We start from the raw sequence: 14773 nt of genomic DNA, 5'->3' as shown, positions 1-14773 counted from the left end.
CCCTGATCTATTTCCAGGATGCAACACCCTTGAAAGCCACCTATTCCCCTTGCTTTTCCTCCATGACCATCACATTCCTGTTCATAGCCACTTTCTCTAGAACCACAGGGTCCTCAGTTGCCAAGGCTTAGATCTGTTTCATTTCACACCGGTTTAAAGGTCAAACATGAATTTTTCCCCATTATTGTACTGTGTCTTGTCACACAGGCTCTCTCTGTTTCATGCATTAGTCACAGTCTTGCTATCAAATTAAATATTCCTCGGTGGTTATTTTTAGAGAAATCTTTTTCTAACTCTACGCGGTGCAATGATGTGTGTGCACCCACAGCTCTGGGATCTAGGCATTACCAGGTGGGCTCCAAATTGTGTGAGGGCTCAGATTCCTCTAGAAAGCAGCAGGCAGTGGAGCAGTGGAGTTTGTGACCTGGTTCTGCCCATGGAATCCCCTGCCCAGCTGAAAATAATTAATCCCCCAGGCCTTGGATGATCCAATCATTTGTCAGTCAGTCCAGGAAAGGCCCAAAGTAGACTCTTAGCACAATTGTGAGTTAAGCAAAGCAAGTCTGTAGCACCCCCAACTGCTTGTTTGGTTCTCTTCTCATTCTTAGTACAAGGGCACTGGGAGTAATTGTGTCTCCACACCCTACACCCCCATGGAAGCCTGCTCTGAGGAAAGGGCCTGTTACCCTCCTGACTGAAGCCTGAGTGAATGGCAGTGGTTACATGGCTGCCGATGCCCATGGGCTCTCCATCTACTCAGGCCAGCATCAATGGAGAAATGAAGACTTCCAAACAGAACTGCAGCCCTCACTGGAGTGGGTGCGCACGAAGAAGGAGGGACTTGCTAAGCGCCAGTTCTCTTCACCCACTTGAAGTCACTGTGAGGATCAGAAGCCGTACATGCTAAACTTAAGGAGCTCACAGTGGAGTAGAAGAAACGACACCCATGGAAAGTGACTAAATAATAAGACAGGATTGAGCACTTCTCCCTGGGGCACGGACTGTGGGGCAAAGGTGGACTTCTCACTCCTGATGCTCCTTTCCACAGGCCTCACTCACCCAGAGCAGTGACACTGGGGGGAAGGGAGGAAGTCAGCTTAATCTTGGGTTCAGTTCACAGGTCCAACTGGCCTCACACTAAGCTGCTTTCTCCCCCCAGCCTTCATCAATGAAGAAGGTGATGCTTTAGCCTTCATCTGGGTTTTATTTCTCGACTTATTCAGAAGTGGGATGGGGGAAAGGGGACAATTTTTTGAGGGCCCTCTCAGAGAGCCCCCGTAGACTATAAATGCTACAGATGTTCAGAGGCAGGGAGGCCAAGTGGACTGGAAAAATCCAGGAAGGCCTGGCTGAGGCGGCAAGGTCTCTGAGGAAAAGTCTGGTTGAACATAGCTCAGGAGTAAAGGGGGCACTCTTGCTGGAGGTCTCATGAACTAAGGCACAGAGAGAAGAAGTAGCAAAGACATGGGGAAAGCAACAATGAGGCCAATGTGACCAGAGCCTGAGATTTCCTTGGGAGAAGTGGCAGGTGGGTTGAGGCAGATGACAGAATTCCTAGCAGTCAGTAGAGACTAGATTGGTCAGTCAGTCAAAGCATGTTGCCCAAAGGCTCCGCCAGGTCCAGGGAAAGTAACTGGGGGCAGAGTTGAGGATGACTTAGAGGAGAAAGTACAGGGTGGGCCGAAAGGCTACTGTGACTATCCCATGCGTCCCTGATATTGGGATGTGGGCCTAACCTGGGAAAATGGCACTGAAAACCGGGCAGCGGAGACCTCATGAGGCCTTCAGGAGGAAGAATGTGACCTGAAAACTGGCTGGGAGGTGAGGCAGAGACAGTCCAGGAAGACACAAAAGTTTGACCTTAGATGAAGAAAGCCCTGGCAGGGCCTGTCAAGCCACTGGGAGAGCCACATTGGGAAAGGTGTAAGTGTGGATCACTTGATAGAATCTGCTCCCCCAGCAAGGAGAAATAGAAACAGTAAATGAACAAATGGGAAAATGAGCATCTTCTCTAACCATCAAAGAAAGACAGAATGAGACAACAAGACCTCTTCTCTGGTCCATCAAATAAAAAGAAAAAAAATTAAATGACAGTGTGCAGTTAGGTACTATGAGAGTAAGTTGCCTCATGCATTGTCTCTCAGTGGGGTGGGTCTAATTGACCCCCCCCACCAGCAATAAGGCAAGTGGGTATCACAAACCCCCAAAATAAAGAGCCAAAATATGGAAAGAGCCCAGATGTCCATCGACAGATGAATGGATAAAGAAGATGTGGTACATATATACAATGGAATATTACTTAGCCATCAAAAAATTGAAATCTCACCATTTGCAATGACATGGATGGAACTACAGGGTATTATGCTAAGCAAAGTAAGTCAGTCAGAGAAAGACAATTGTCATATGATTTCACTCATATATGGAATAAAACAGAGGAACATAGGGGAAGGGAGGGAAAAACAAAATAAGACAAAATCAAAGAAGGAGACAAACCATAAAAGACTCTTAACTATCAGAAACAAACTGAGGGGTGCTGGAGGGGAGGTTGGGGGGGATGGGGTAACTGGGTGATGGGCATTAAGGAGGGCATGTGATATAATGAGCACCGGGTGTTATATGCAACTGATGAATCCCTGAACTCTACCTCTGAAACTAATAATACACAATATGTTAATTAATTGAATTTAAATAAAAATAAATAAATAAATAAATAAATAGGGGCTCCTGGGTGGCTCAGTCGGTTAAGCATCTGCCTTCGGCTCAGGTCATGATCCCAGAGTCCTGGGATCGAGTCCTACATCGGGCTCTCTGCTCAGCTGGGAGCCTGCTTCACCCTCTCCCTCTGCCTGCTGCTCCCCTTGCTTGTGCTCTCTCTCGCTCTCTCAAATAAACAAATAAAATCTTTTCTAAAAAATAAGTGAAAGAAAGAAAGAAAGAAAACTGAAACAAAACAAACAAACAAAGAAAATGGATCGAGGGAAAGCTCCATCCACATAGATATTCACTGCAATACTGTCTGTGTATATTGGAAGCTACCCAAATGACCACCAGTAGGGGATGAATTCACTGAACATGGCCATTACCCCCTGCGATTTTATGCAACCAATAACAACAATGAAAGCCATTTATCCATGTGGAGAATGTCTATTATATAACATTCAGTGAAAAAGAATCATGCCCAAAACTCTGTTCAGTTAGAATTATGCAAGAACAATTGCATGTGGAAACAAACCAGAGTAAAATATACCGAGAAGTCAACCTTTCCCCCTTTTCTGCAATTCTCCAAAGAGTATGTGTTGCTTTTAAGACAAACTTACCTGTACAAAGCAGTGCAGCTTTCTCAAGAAACAACACACACAGGCAGGACGTGGAATTGGGCCACACTACACTCTGCTGCCCTGTACCCTGGGGTCCACCTCCCACCCTCCTTGGAGCTCATCCCTCTTGGTGATGAGCACGGAGGAGTTCTTGAAGCTGGACTTCCGTTATAGAGAGCCAGGGGCAGCACTGGGCATGGATTCCTGTTTGCTTCATCCTTTCCTCCTTCCCCAGGGTGTCTTGTCTACACATTCACCCTGGCTGGCCCAGCCCCTGACTTCCAGAGCACAGAGCCCATTTTTCTTTTTCCCCACAGCCGGTGAGGGCTGTGATGTCTCAGCAGACACCTAGAGCTCTGCAAGTCTCCCTACTGGGTGCTTGGAGAAAGGCTGCCTCTCCCCTTCACTAAGCTCACCGTCTCCACCGTCCTACCTACAGCTCCCGCCTCTCTATCTGGGCTTCGAGCTCTATCACTCCACTGAAATGCCTGTGTTAAGGCCACCAAGGATGTCAGTGATGGAAAATCTGTTGCTTGTCTCTCTGTCCTTGTCCCACTTTTCCTGCTTAGCAGCATCCAACCCAGTAACCATCCCTTTCTTGGAACACTTGCTTCAAGAGACTTCCAAACTATATGCTTGGTTTTCCTCCTACCTTATGGTTCCCTCTCAGTCTACATTCCTGGCTCTTTCAAGTCTCCTGGGCCTCTGCCCCAGGATTAAGTCTCCTTTTCATCCCACTCCACGTTCTCTCCTTTCTTCTCTGATCTTGTGGCTTTGGATCCCACCTAAGTCACTATGTCTCCCAAAACCTGTGCCCCAACCTCCATCATTCAGGCTGCCCTCCTGACACTCTGCATGGCTTAATAGTATCTTGAAATGAAAGTGGCTGAAGCTGCACACCCCAAAGTCTCCTCATCTCAAGAGACAGCACCTCCATCACCCCAACAGCTCCCGGCAACACTAGCAATCTTCCTTGGCACCCCCTCCATCCTCCCCCACCCCCATACATTCTACAGTAAGTTCTATGACTCCACCTCCAAATATATCCCAGATCTCCCATCATCCCAAGCCAAACCACTCCCTTTCTCACTCAGAATTCTGCAGCCTCTTGTTGGTCTCCCTGCTTCCACTTTTGCCCCTACAATTCTTCCCAGGCAGCCAGAGGAAAAATTTTTTTAAAGTGTAAATCACAGTATGTCATTCCTCCAGTCAAAAGAATGACCTCCCAAGACAAAGCCTCTACTCTGCTCTCACTACTGCTAGTCTACATTGTATTAGACGTCCCAGTCAGTGTACAGGCAAGAAATATAAAGGCATAAAGATTGGAAAGGAACAGGGAAAGCTGTCTTTATCCACAGATAACATTATTGTGAATGTAGAAAACTACTAGAGCTAATACATAAATTGAACAATGTCACCAAATACAAGATTAATACATTAAAAAAATCAATTGTATTTTCATAATCTAGTAATAAACTATTGGGGAATTTAAATTTTTTTAAATTCTTCTTACAATAACATCCAAAAACTAAAAAGATGAGCAGTTAATGTAATGCAAAATGTGCAAGACTATAAAATATTGCTGAGAAAAAAATTTTAAAAGACTTAAATAGAAAGATATGCCATGTTCATGGATTGAATGTAGTCAAGACCATATGGTATTGGCAGATCTGTAGACAACCAGGTGATCAACAGAAGAGAATAGAGTTCAGAATTAGACCCACACATATATAGTCAGATGGTTTTTTATAAGAGTGCCATAGCAATTCAACAGGGAAAGAAACGTTTATTCTTCTTCAAGAAAAATATAAACCTCAATCCTAAGCTCCTACCACACTCAAAAAGTCAATGACAGATGGATCATGGCCCCAAATGTAAAAGCTAAAATTATACAGATTATAGAGGGGAAAACCATAAAAGGATATTCATGACCTTGGGGTAAGTAAAGATTTCTTAGAGAGGACATACAAAGCACTAATCATAAATACTGAACATCAAAAATACTAAAAACTCCTGCTCATCAAAAGCACCCATTAAGAAAGCAAGTAGATAAGAAAACAAGTAGGTAAGCCAAATCCCTTCCAACACATACCTATAACAAAGGATGTGCATCCAGAGCATATAGAGAACTCCCATAACTCAATAATAAAAAGGCAAACAACCCAATGTTTGAAAATAGGCTGAAGATTTGAACAGATTTACAAATGGCCAATAGTCATACAAAAAAGTCCTCAGCATCATTAACCATTAGAGAAATGCAAACTAAAACTACAGTGAAATACAATGAAAAACCACAATGAAATACTCTGCACCCATCAGAATAGCTAAGATAAAAAGGACTGATAATACCAGGTGTTGATGAGGATGTGGAGCAATCAGGAGTCTCATAAATTGCTGGCGGGAATATAAAAGGATACAACCACTTTGGAAATCTGGCATTTCTTCAATAGTTAAATATATCTTTAATGCATGTCCAGAAATTTCACTTCTAGGTATTGACTAGCCATTTCAATCCTAAATACTTACCCAAAAGAAATGCAAGCATATGTCCACATGAAGACTTGTGCATGAATGTTCATACCAACCTTTTTCATAATAGCCAAAAACTGGAACAGCCCAATAACCATCAAATTGTGGTATCTTCATAAGATGTGATATACACAACAATAAAAAGAAAGGAACTACTAATGCAACAACATGGATAAAACTTGAAAAGAAACAAAGGCACCAAACACAAAAAGCTACATACTTACCTACTTGTATAACTTATACGGAACTTCTAGAATAGGCAAGACTTATCTATGGTGAAAGAAATCAGATCAGCATCTGTGATGGAAGGTTATTAGGCACATTCTGAGGTGATGGAAACATCCTATATCCTGACTGGGATCCTGGTAACATGAGTATATGCATTAGATTAAAATGGTCTAACTTAGCAAAGTCAGACCTATAAATGCAGAGAACAAACTGATGGTTGCCAGAGACGAGGGGGATGGGAAGATGGGCAAAATGGGTGAAGGGAAGTGGGAGACACAGGCTTCCACTTACGGAATAAATAAGTCACGGGTATAAAAGGCACAGCATAGGGAATATAGTCAATGATCCAGTAACAGCCTTATATGGTGACAGATGGTGACGATGCTTGTGGTGAGCACAGCACAATGTATACAGAAGTTGAATCACTATGTTGTACACCTGAAACTAGTGTGACATTGTATGTCAACTATATGCAATTTTTTTTTTTTTAGAGGGAAGTGGGGAGGCGGTGAGGGGCAGAGGGAGAGGGAGAGAAAGAATCTTAAGCAGGCTCCACGCCCAGCACAGGGCTCGATGTCACAACCCTGAGATCATGACCTGAGCTGAAATCAAGAGTTGGACACTTAACCGACTGAGCCACCCAGGCGCCCCAACTATACTCAAATTTTTAAAAATTATCTCAAAAAAAGTAAACCTCTTGAAAAAATAGGAAAAATGTGTATGACCTTTAAAGTATTATTAAAATTAATATAATAAATATTTTAATAAATATATATTTTTAAAATAAATAAAATTATTTACCTTTACACTTAAGAATATAAATTAGAATGCAGAAACAAACTTCAGAAACTACTTGTTTAACCATAACAGTGGCCACCTGACAAACCTAGGACTGTTCTTAGAGCCCATCACAGACACAATGCTACTCCTTATGGACACTGAGGTGTGAATGTTTCCATAGCTCCACTTCAGACGTGCTCTGGAGGGCTAGATAAATCAGGTCTGGGAGCATATAGCATGTATTTGACATGCTTCATTCATCAGGTCAAGATCAGGCCTTGACTTCTGGGCTCAGAAATCTGGCCTTGGAGAGCAGGAGTGGGTATGGATCTGTGATTCGGGAGATGGACCAAAACTGCCAGGGAATGGGCTGGAGCCAGAGGCTGAAGGCTTTCCCTCCTTGGGCCTAGAACTAGCTGGTACCCTCAGGGTTTGTCTTCTGCTAGGGAGGTTGTCCTTGGCCATCACCAATCCCTGTCAACCTGGCCTGTGGGCAGGAGGTGAGAGACTGACTCTCCAACATCCAAGGCCTGAGGGAGGACTCAGGTTCACGTGTAGTCTTTGAAGAAGAGGAATCCATCTCCTGCTCCCTCCCTCTATTGTCTCCTTCCTCCAGGCTGGCTCCCAACAGTGGTTTCTCCTGGCTCCCTGGACCCCAAGCTTTGGCTATTAGAAGCCCTTCTGGATAAATGGCTTATCACCCTCAGCGCCTGCGCTGCAGAGGCCTTGACAAGGCATAGGAGTGTCTGGATTCCTAGCGACCCTGGCCCTCTTGTCAGATCAGTTGCCACCTCCCCTCCAGACCCTTCTCTCCTCCCCACACTGGGAAGAGTCCAGAGCCCCCAGCTCCCTCCAGTTGAGTTAGACTATCTCAATTCTTGGAGCAGCAGAATCTTTGATTATGGTGTTTTCTCCTATGTTCTCACTTTGAACCCTCTCAAGAACCCTGTGAGCATCCTTGTGGCCATTTTATGGGCAAGAAAATGAAGATTCCAAAGAGGGAAAGAGGCTTGCCCAAGATCACACATGGCAGCTAGCCCCAGAGCTCCAGGTGTTTCTTAACACCAAACCCCCTTCCCTATACCAGAAAAGAGCAGCAGCCAGCCTTGGAGGAGCTGGCCTTCAGCCTCCTGCAGAACCTGGAATAGGCAGGACCAGACCCAGCACTGTGACATCCAAAGGGAGAAGTCTGGAAGCTGTGGAAGATACTTTGGGGGAGAGGACAGTAGGGGAGGCTTTCCCTTCCCCCCAACCCACATCCACCTCAAGGATGTGGCCCACATTTGGGGGTTCTCGTCTAGATGCAGAGAGAATCCCAAGGGCCCTTGAGCAGCGGGGAAAGTGATGGTGGCCCTTGGTGCTGGCAACCACTGGCCGGTGAGCAAGAACTAAGGGTTGGCCCCCTGGGGTCAAGGTCCCCAAACCAAGCTGAGTAGCGGTGTTACTCAAGGAGCTAGTCAGAAATATAGGTGCCATCCAGGCTGAGGCAGGTTCTCTTCTCTGTAGCCTCCACCTTGAAGGAGTCCGTAGGGAGCAGTCCCACCTTCAGCCAGAAGGCCAGGACTCCAGATCAACCAGACCACAACGTCCAGTGTTTCCATAGCTGCAGCCCTCTCCGTCCTCAAAGCACAACCAGGAAATCCCTTATGTGTCCAGCCTTCAGGCAGTCCCAGTCCTGGGAGTGGCAGAGAGGGGGATGTCAGCAGCCAGTCCAGGAGCCAGAGGTCTCAGACTCAAAGAAGCCCCCTGGGCTCCAGCAGAATCTGCCCAGGGAAGTCCCCCACTTCAGGCCTCCAGGCTTCTAGGCCAGAGCAACCCAGTGCCCCCAGGACCAGTTTCCCTGCACACCTGTCCCTCTCTGCATGCCCTTGGCAGAGCCCTGTACCCCTGCTCCCAGGGCCAAGCACTGACACTCCTTTCACCTGAAGGCCTCTGGAATGGAAGTCTATAAGTAAGAGCCATGAAGGCCCAGGCAAGTCGCTGACAAAGTCCTATTTAGAAGCAAGTGAAAGGGAGAAGAGCTCTGCAGAAGGAGGTGAGAGCCCTGAGGGCTGAGGGAGAACAGGGGGAAGGGCCCCTGGGCAAACCAGTGGACAGGAGGGGATAGCAGTATGGGGGTAGCAGTCTAGGCTGAGAGGCTGGCTTATCAGCCTCAACTTTCTCATTTATAAAATGGGAATCAAATACAATAAGGCCCTTTCCAGTTCTGACCTTCTCAGATCCAACCTAGAACTGCTCTCAAAACAGTGTCTGAACCACACCTGTTGACTTTCTCTGGCCCTGGATCCACTCCCATCGTTGGAGGGCTGGATTTGGCCCATCCAGGAGGGGACACCGGGAGATGAGAAAGTTCAGGGGCCCGAGAGGCACCACTTGCCCTCCAGGTAATCGGACTCTGAGAAGCCCTGAACCTGGAACCCACGAGCTCTTCCAGGCCCCTCTCATCCTGATGCTCTTCTCCCCATTCCCAACTTTATGACCATTTCCAGGAAGCCCTCCTTTGTTCACAGCTTCACTACCGGCTTCTCTGTGGCATTGGATGAGCCAACTGACTTCTGACTTCCTTCCTCCCAGGGGACAGAACCTGGCTGCCTGCCCTTCTCCTAAACCTCCTCCCACCCACTCCACCTTTGTCTCCTCCAGGCAGCCCTCCCAGCTTCATGTGGGCAGGATTTGTTCCACAGAATTAAATGAGAATTAAATGCCCCTCAAGGGCAACAGAAAGAAGAAAATCTTCCAGGGTCAGGCCCTGAAGGGCAGGCATGGGAGGTGGGGTGCCTGTCCTGGGAAGAATACCTTGGGGTACCCTCATCCCTTGGCAGTGTTCCCAGCCCAGGCTGGTGGCCTGCACTGACTCATGAGCTGGAGAGAGGAGGGCCTTCTCTTCCCTTGGCTGAGATTATGGTGAGTGACTATCGCTGAGAATCTCTGCACACCCCCCACCCCAGGGTCTCCCATCTAAGCAGTCACGTAACTCCAGTAAGAGTGAATCCCAGTTACAGGAGCTCATTAACAGGAATCAAGCCCCTCTCTCCTGGGCCCAGAGGCCGCACCCTATCTCGGCAGATCTGCCTCCAGAGAGAAATTATATCTTACTGCGTCTTCTCTGTGTGGAAACAGACAAGGCGACTGGCTTTGCTGATGTTAACAGCCCCAGCAAGCTTTATATCCACAGTGGGTTCAATTTATTGCCAACAATTAGATATTAAAGCGGTCTCCAGAGCTGGCATTCTATTTGTTGGGTCAAGGGCCCGGTGAGGGCTGATTCACATCTGTCTAAGCTGTCCTGAGCCCTGGGCCAGACCCTATTCTGGATGGTCAGTGGCAGAGCCTAGAGAAAGCTACCTCCAAAATTCCTATTTCCTGGTGCTCCATAAGGTGGCCCAACACAGCCACTTCTGTCTAAGGGAGGCTGAATGAGACCAGCACTTTCCAGGCACATTGTGCTCATTTTTGCTCCTCAGATATTTGAAAGTCTTTTGAGCTCCCAGGCCTTTGCACTCGCCATTTTCTCTTTTGGGGATGCCTTTCCTCCTGCTCTTCTTGCAACCAACTCCTTGTCATTCATCCTCAGTTGAGTGTCCCCTTCCAGAGACTTTCTTTGACCTTCCTACCCCTGTCTGTCACCCCACTTTGGCTATGAGCTCTGTCATTAAAGAAGGAGCTCCATCTCCTTAGCCTGCCCCTCCCAGTAGCCCAGAGAGGTTTGCCCACATTAGACACTCCGAGTCAGCTCATCCCCTTATCTGGCTAGGGTAGTGACCAGCATTGTGTCCCACAGGACCCCTTCATGACCCTGTGAGGAGGAGTTCTCTGGACCCTTCTGGTTGCCATTGCTCAGAGCATCCTCTGCCTGACCTGTCTCCCCTCACAGCCCAGGCCAGGCCCTCTGCACAACCCACCAGGCCCTGATCTGACAGGAATCTTCGGAGAGAGGCCCCAAGGGAAGGTGGGCATCTCAATCAGACAGGAGCTCTGACTGTAGCTTTTCCAAGCAAGACAGCCTCCTTTCTAGAGGCTTTTAGCTTGAAACTCAATACTTTCCCGGACACCATCAGGCCCCACAGTCTCTCATGTGAGGTGATATTTCTCAGGACCTAAAACATGCCGAGAGCTCTGCGGGGCTCTGGGACTTCCCTTTCAGTCCCACAGTCCAGGGGACAGGTGTCATTTGTCCACATATTCTAATGAGGAGATGGGCTCAGAGAAATTAAGGGAGTTGTCCAAGGTCACAGAACAGAGCTGGGAGGAGACCTCAGGCTGCGTGACCAGGCCCAACTTCTATCTCATCCTCAGGGAAGTGCCCTGACCTTAAATGATCCTGAGGAGGACTGGTGCTCCCTTTCCAGGTTCAGGGGTTAGAAGGCATGGGAGGTCACCCCCAAGAGCCCTTCCTCTGGCAACAGGGCAGAGAAGACCAGGGGAAAGAAGGGGCAGGTTTGTGACACCTTCAGCCAGGCCAGGTCAGGGAAGGGGTCAGCCGGGGTTGGGACTCTTTGGACAGGAACAGCCTTCCTCCCAGGGAGGGGATTATAGAGCCCCATACCTCCAGGTTCAGACGTGGCCCCACCACACACCACATATAGGAACCTGGGCACTCTATCCCGGTGCTGCTCAAGCCTCAGCAACTTTGTCTGCAAGACGGGCATGACAGCTGCCTAGGATGGCTATTGGAAGGAAAGAAATGTAAAAGAGATCTTGTATGAGACATTCCTGGCACATTCTAGGTGCTCAAAACATGGGCTCAAAATGTGACTGGAAGGCTAAGCCCAGAGCTGGGAAGCCCAGCCCTCTCGCCCACCTGACCTTTCCTTGGTGGGCCCTGAGACATTGCATGCAGCCCCAGCAGCCCAGATGGGGAGACATGGCCCATGAATCAAAGTCTCATCAGCTGGAAGTGAAGGTGTACTGGGGAGGGTCTCGACACGGGGGCTGCTTCACAGGGGGCTGAAGGACTCACGTAGCTCCTACACAGAGAATCCTGGCCAGGTCTGAGGGTTGATTGGCTTGCTGTGAACACAGACGAAGGCTGGGGGTGGGGGATGGGGGGTGCAGCAGGAGCAGGTATTTGGGAATAAGGCAGGCTCCCCAGTGCCTCCTCATCCCCATCACTTCCTCTTTGTCCTAACTTTCTCTGAACTCCCCACAAGAAAGAGGAAAGTAAGCCTGCCTACAAGAGCCACGATCACCAGTCACCTCTGCTCCCCCTTAGTGCTTGGTTGCAGCCCACCAGACAGTGCACCCCGTGGAGTCTGGACTCTCTGAGGGCAGGGACAGTGGAGAAAGGACAATCTTGAAGTCCTTTTGCCATATCAGAGCCCAGTCATTGACCTCGGCAAGCCATTTAGCCACTCTGACCCTTGGTTTCCAATCTGTAAAATGGGATCATAATACCTATCGGCAGGATTTGAGATAAATTTTGTTTGTTGAGCGTCTAGTTCAATGGTCCATAAAAATTTTTAAGCACATAAACTCTTGTTCAAATTACATCTCAGGAGAAGCTCCAATATACAAAATAGCTCTGTTGGAAGCAGGGGTGGAGGGCCCTAGGACTCTTCTATGACATCCTGAAGACCTGGGGAGTAGGTGTGAAAAGATCTGGCCCCTGACAAGAAACACGGGAGCCACCTGGAAGTGCCATGGCAGCGAAAGGAGGTGGACAGGTTGTTCCACAAACTAGCATCAAACACGGGGTGTGTCTCTAGGGGAGGGGCAAATGGATGTGGGGAGGGGGGAAGACACGAGAGTGCCCTGGGAGCCCTAAGAGGGAGAAGCTACCAGGTGCCCAATGTCTCACCTCTGGGGTCCCCACTGTGCCTTCCTGCAGGAGACGGGATGAAAAACAGAGATCTCCTTGCCGTGGCTGCCTCTCACCCATTAAACCGACTTGTTCTCTGTTTTTCACATAGGTCGAGCCCATTCCTGCCTCCTCGCCTTGCCTCCCCCTCTACCTGCCAGCTGGAATGCCCTTTCCCTAAATCTTGATCTTTCCAAATCTGACTTGCCCTTCAAATTCACACATCACCACACCTGGTAATCCTTCCACGATTGTCCCCAGCCAAAAGTAGCATTCCTTCCTCTGACCTTCTCCAGCAGAGAGGACAGTGGCTAAGAGCTTGGGGCTCAGTTTCTCCATCTGTAAGATGGGAATGCAAGGACTCAGATGGTCCATGTAAAGTCCCAGCACCATCCTGGCACACAGTAGGCACTCAATAAACAGCAGCTGTTCATCGTGATGTCGTGGCCTCCCCCTCCATCCAGGCAGGACCACAGCTCCCTCGGGCTCTGGCACACAGTAGGGATCTACTGAATACTCACTCGGGTGACCAGCAGGTGGCCCCACACCCCCATTAACCTGCCCTGACCAGCTGCTCTGAGCCTTGGGAAACTGGTTCCCTCCAGCGTCTTTCTCCTGGTCAGGGGAAACAGAGACAGGGCAGGACTGGCAGAGTCCCGGCACCTTGGCATGTAAGCTTGGTGACCATGGCCTTTGGACTTGGCTGCCTCCCCCTCTTCCACAGCCTTGCCCACCCTTGTGAGGATTACTCCCATTTAAAGGATAAGAAAACCTTCCACTGGTGGCAGCATGTCCACCCAGGGTGCCGGAAGGATCTGGGCCTGCTTGATCAGTGTCTCATTTTACTGTTGAGGATGGGGAACCGCAAAAAGAGCAATAGCCTTGCCCAAGTTCTCACGTAAACCCAAGCTCAGGCATTGTGGTTCTGAACTAAATAACCCCACCCCACCCCACCCGCAGGGAGGGAGAGGGACTTCCCAGACCCTTCCCTGCCTGCTGGCCTTGATTCCAAGAGGTGAACATGTTGGGTGCCCAGTGGGACAAAGGGAAGAATTTTGCCCTGCTGGGTGTGAGGGCAGCTATGTGGACCCACTAGAGACGGAAAGGCTTAGCCCAAGGCAGTCGGGTCTGGAGATGGCTACCCCAGGGCCTATGCGGCCCTCTCCGCGCCCCCCCCCCCCACGCCTCCCAGAGAGAGAGAGAGTTTGCAGGAGGCCTGGGAGCACTGAGCCCCTGCAGAGGTTGTGGCAGGCTGCATCTGAGGCTCGATTCTGGCGCTGCGGTGGAGGGGCTGAATCCTGGGCGGAGAGGGGCTGGTGTGGAATAGCAATGAGTTCGGCTGCTGGAAGCCAGCCAGCTCCAGGTTTGCAAGACAGAGAACTCTGCTGTCAGCTGGGTCAGGGGAGCATCACGGGGAAGCACTGGGAAGCAATGGCTCACACACGCACGCGCGCGCGCGCGCGCACACACACACACACACACACACACACACACACACACACACACTTACTCATGCACACATGTGAATACACCTCTCGTGGATTCTTTATTGAAATCTCCCTGGGATGCCACCATGGAGGCTCAGTAAATGCCTATGTCTGAACAGGCTGATGAGACCACGTGGCCACACAGCTTTTTAGTTCACCTAATTCCAGTTGATTGTGAGGGATTTGCTCCTATTTCACAGATAGCCACACTGAGGCCCAAAGAATGTGATTTAGCCAGGCCTCCAGCCTCCCAGCCCTGGCTTGTGAAAGCTGTCCCTGATGCCAGAGATCAGCTTCTCTTCAGCTCTTGGAAGTGCCTGAGCAGACAGGGGAGAGATGAAGGCAATCCTTCCAACCCTCTCCTTTGCTAACTACCTCTGCTGCACCCCCACCAACCTAGCCACCCCCCTTTTCCCCACAAGAGCAATAGGCCGAGTATGGCCTAGAAGATTCCCTGCCTCAGTCTGGAGGGTAGGGCCCTGGCAGATGCCCTCCCGCTGGAACTCCGGAAGCCGCAGTCTTGGATGTGAGAAGGCTGTACAGGCAGACCAAGGTCAGCCCCAGGGAGAAGCACAGACAGACAGAGCTGGGGGGTGCAGAGTCCTTCTGTCCCCAGGGCCCCGGTCCCAGTCCCT

The sequence above is a fragment of the Ursus arctos genome, unplaced genomic scaffold, assembly GCF_023065955.2.
Source record: "Ursus arctos isolate Adak ecotype North America unplaced genomic scaffold, UrsArc2.0 scaffold_14, whole genome shotgun sequence".
Classification (NCBI taxonomy): Eukaryota; Metazoa; Chordata; class Mammalia; order Carnivora; family Ursidae; genus Ursus; species Ursus arctos.
The sequence above is the reverse complement of the archived record's forward strand: the minus strand, read 5'-3'. Positions refer to the sequence as shown.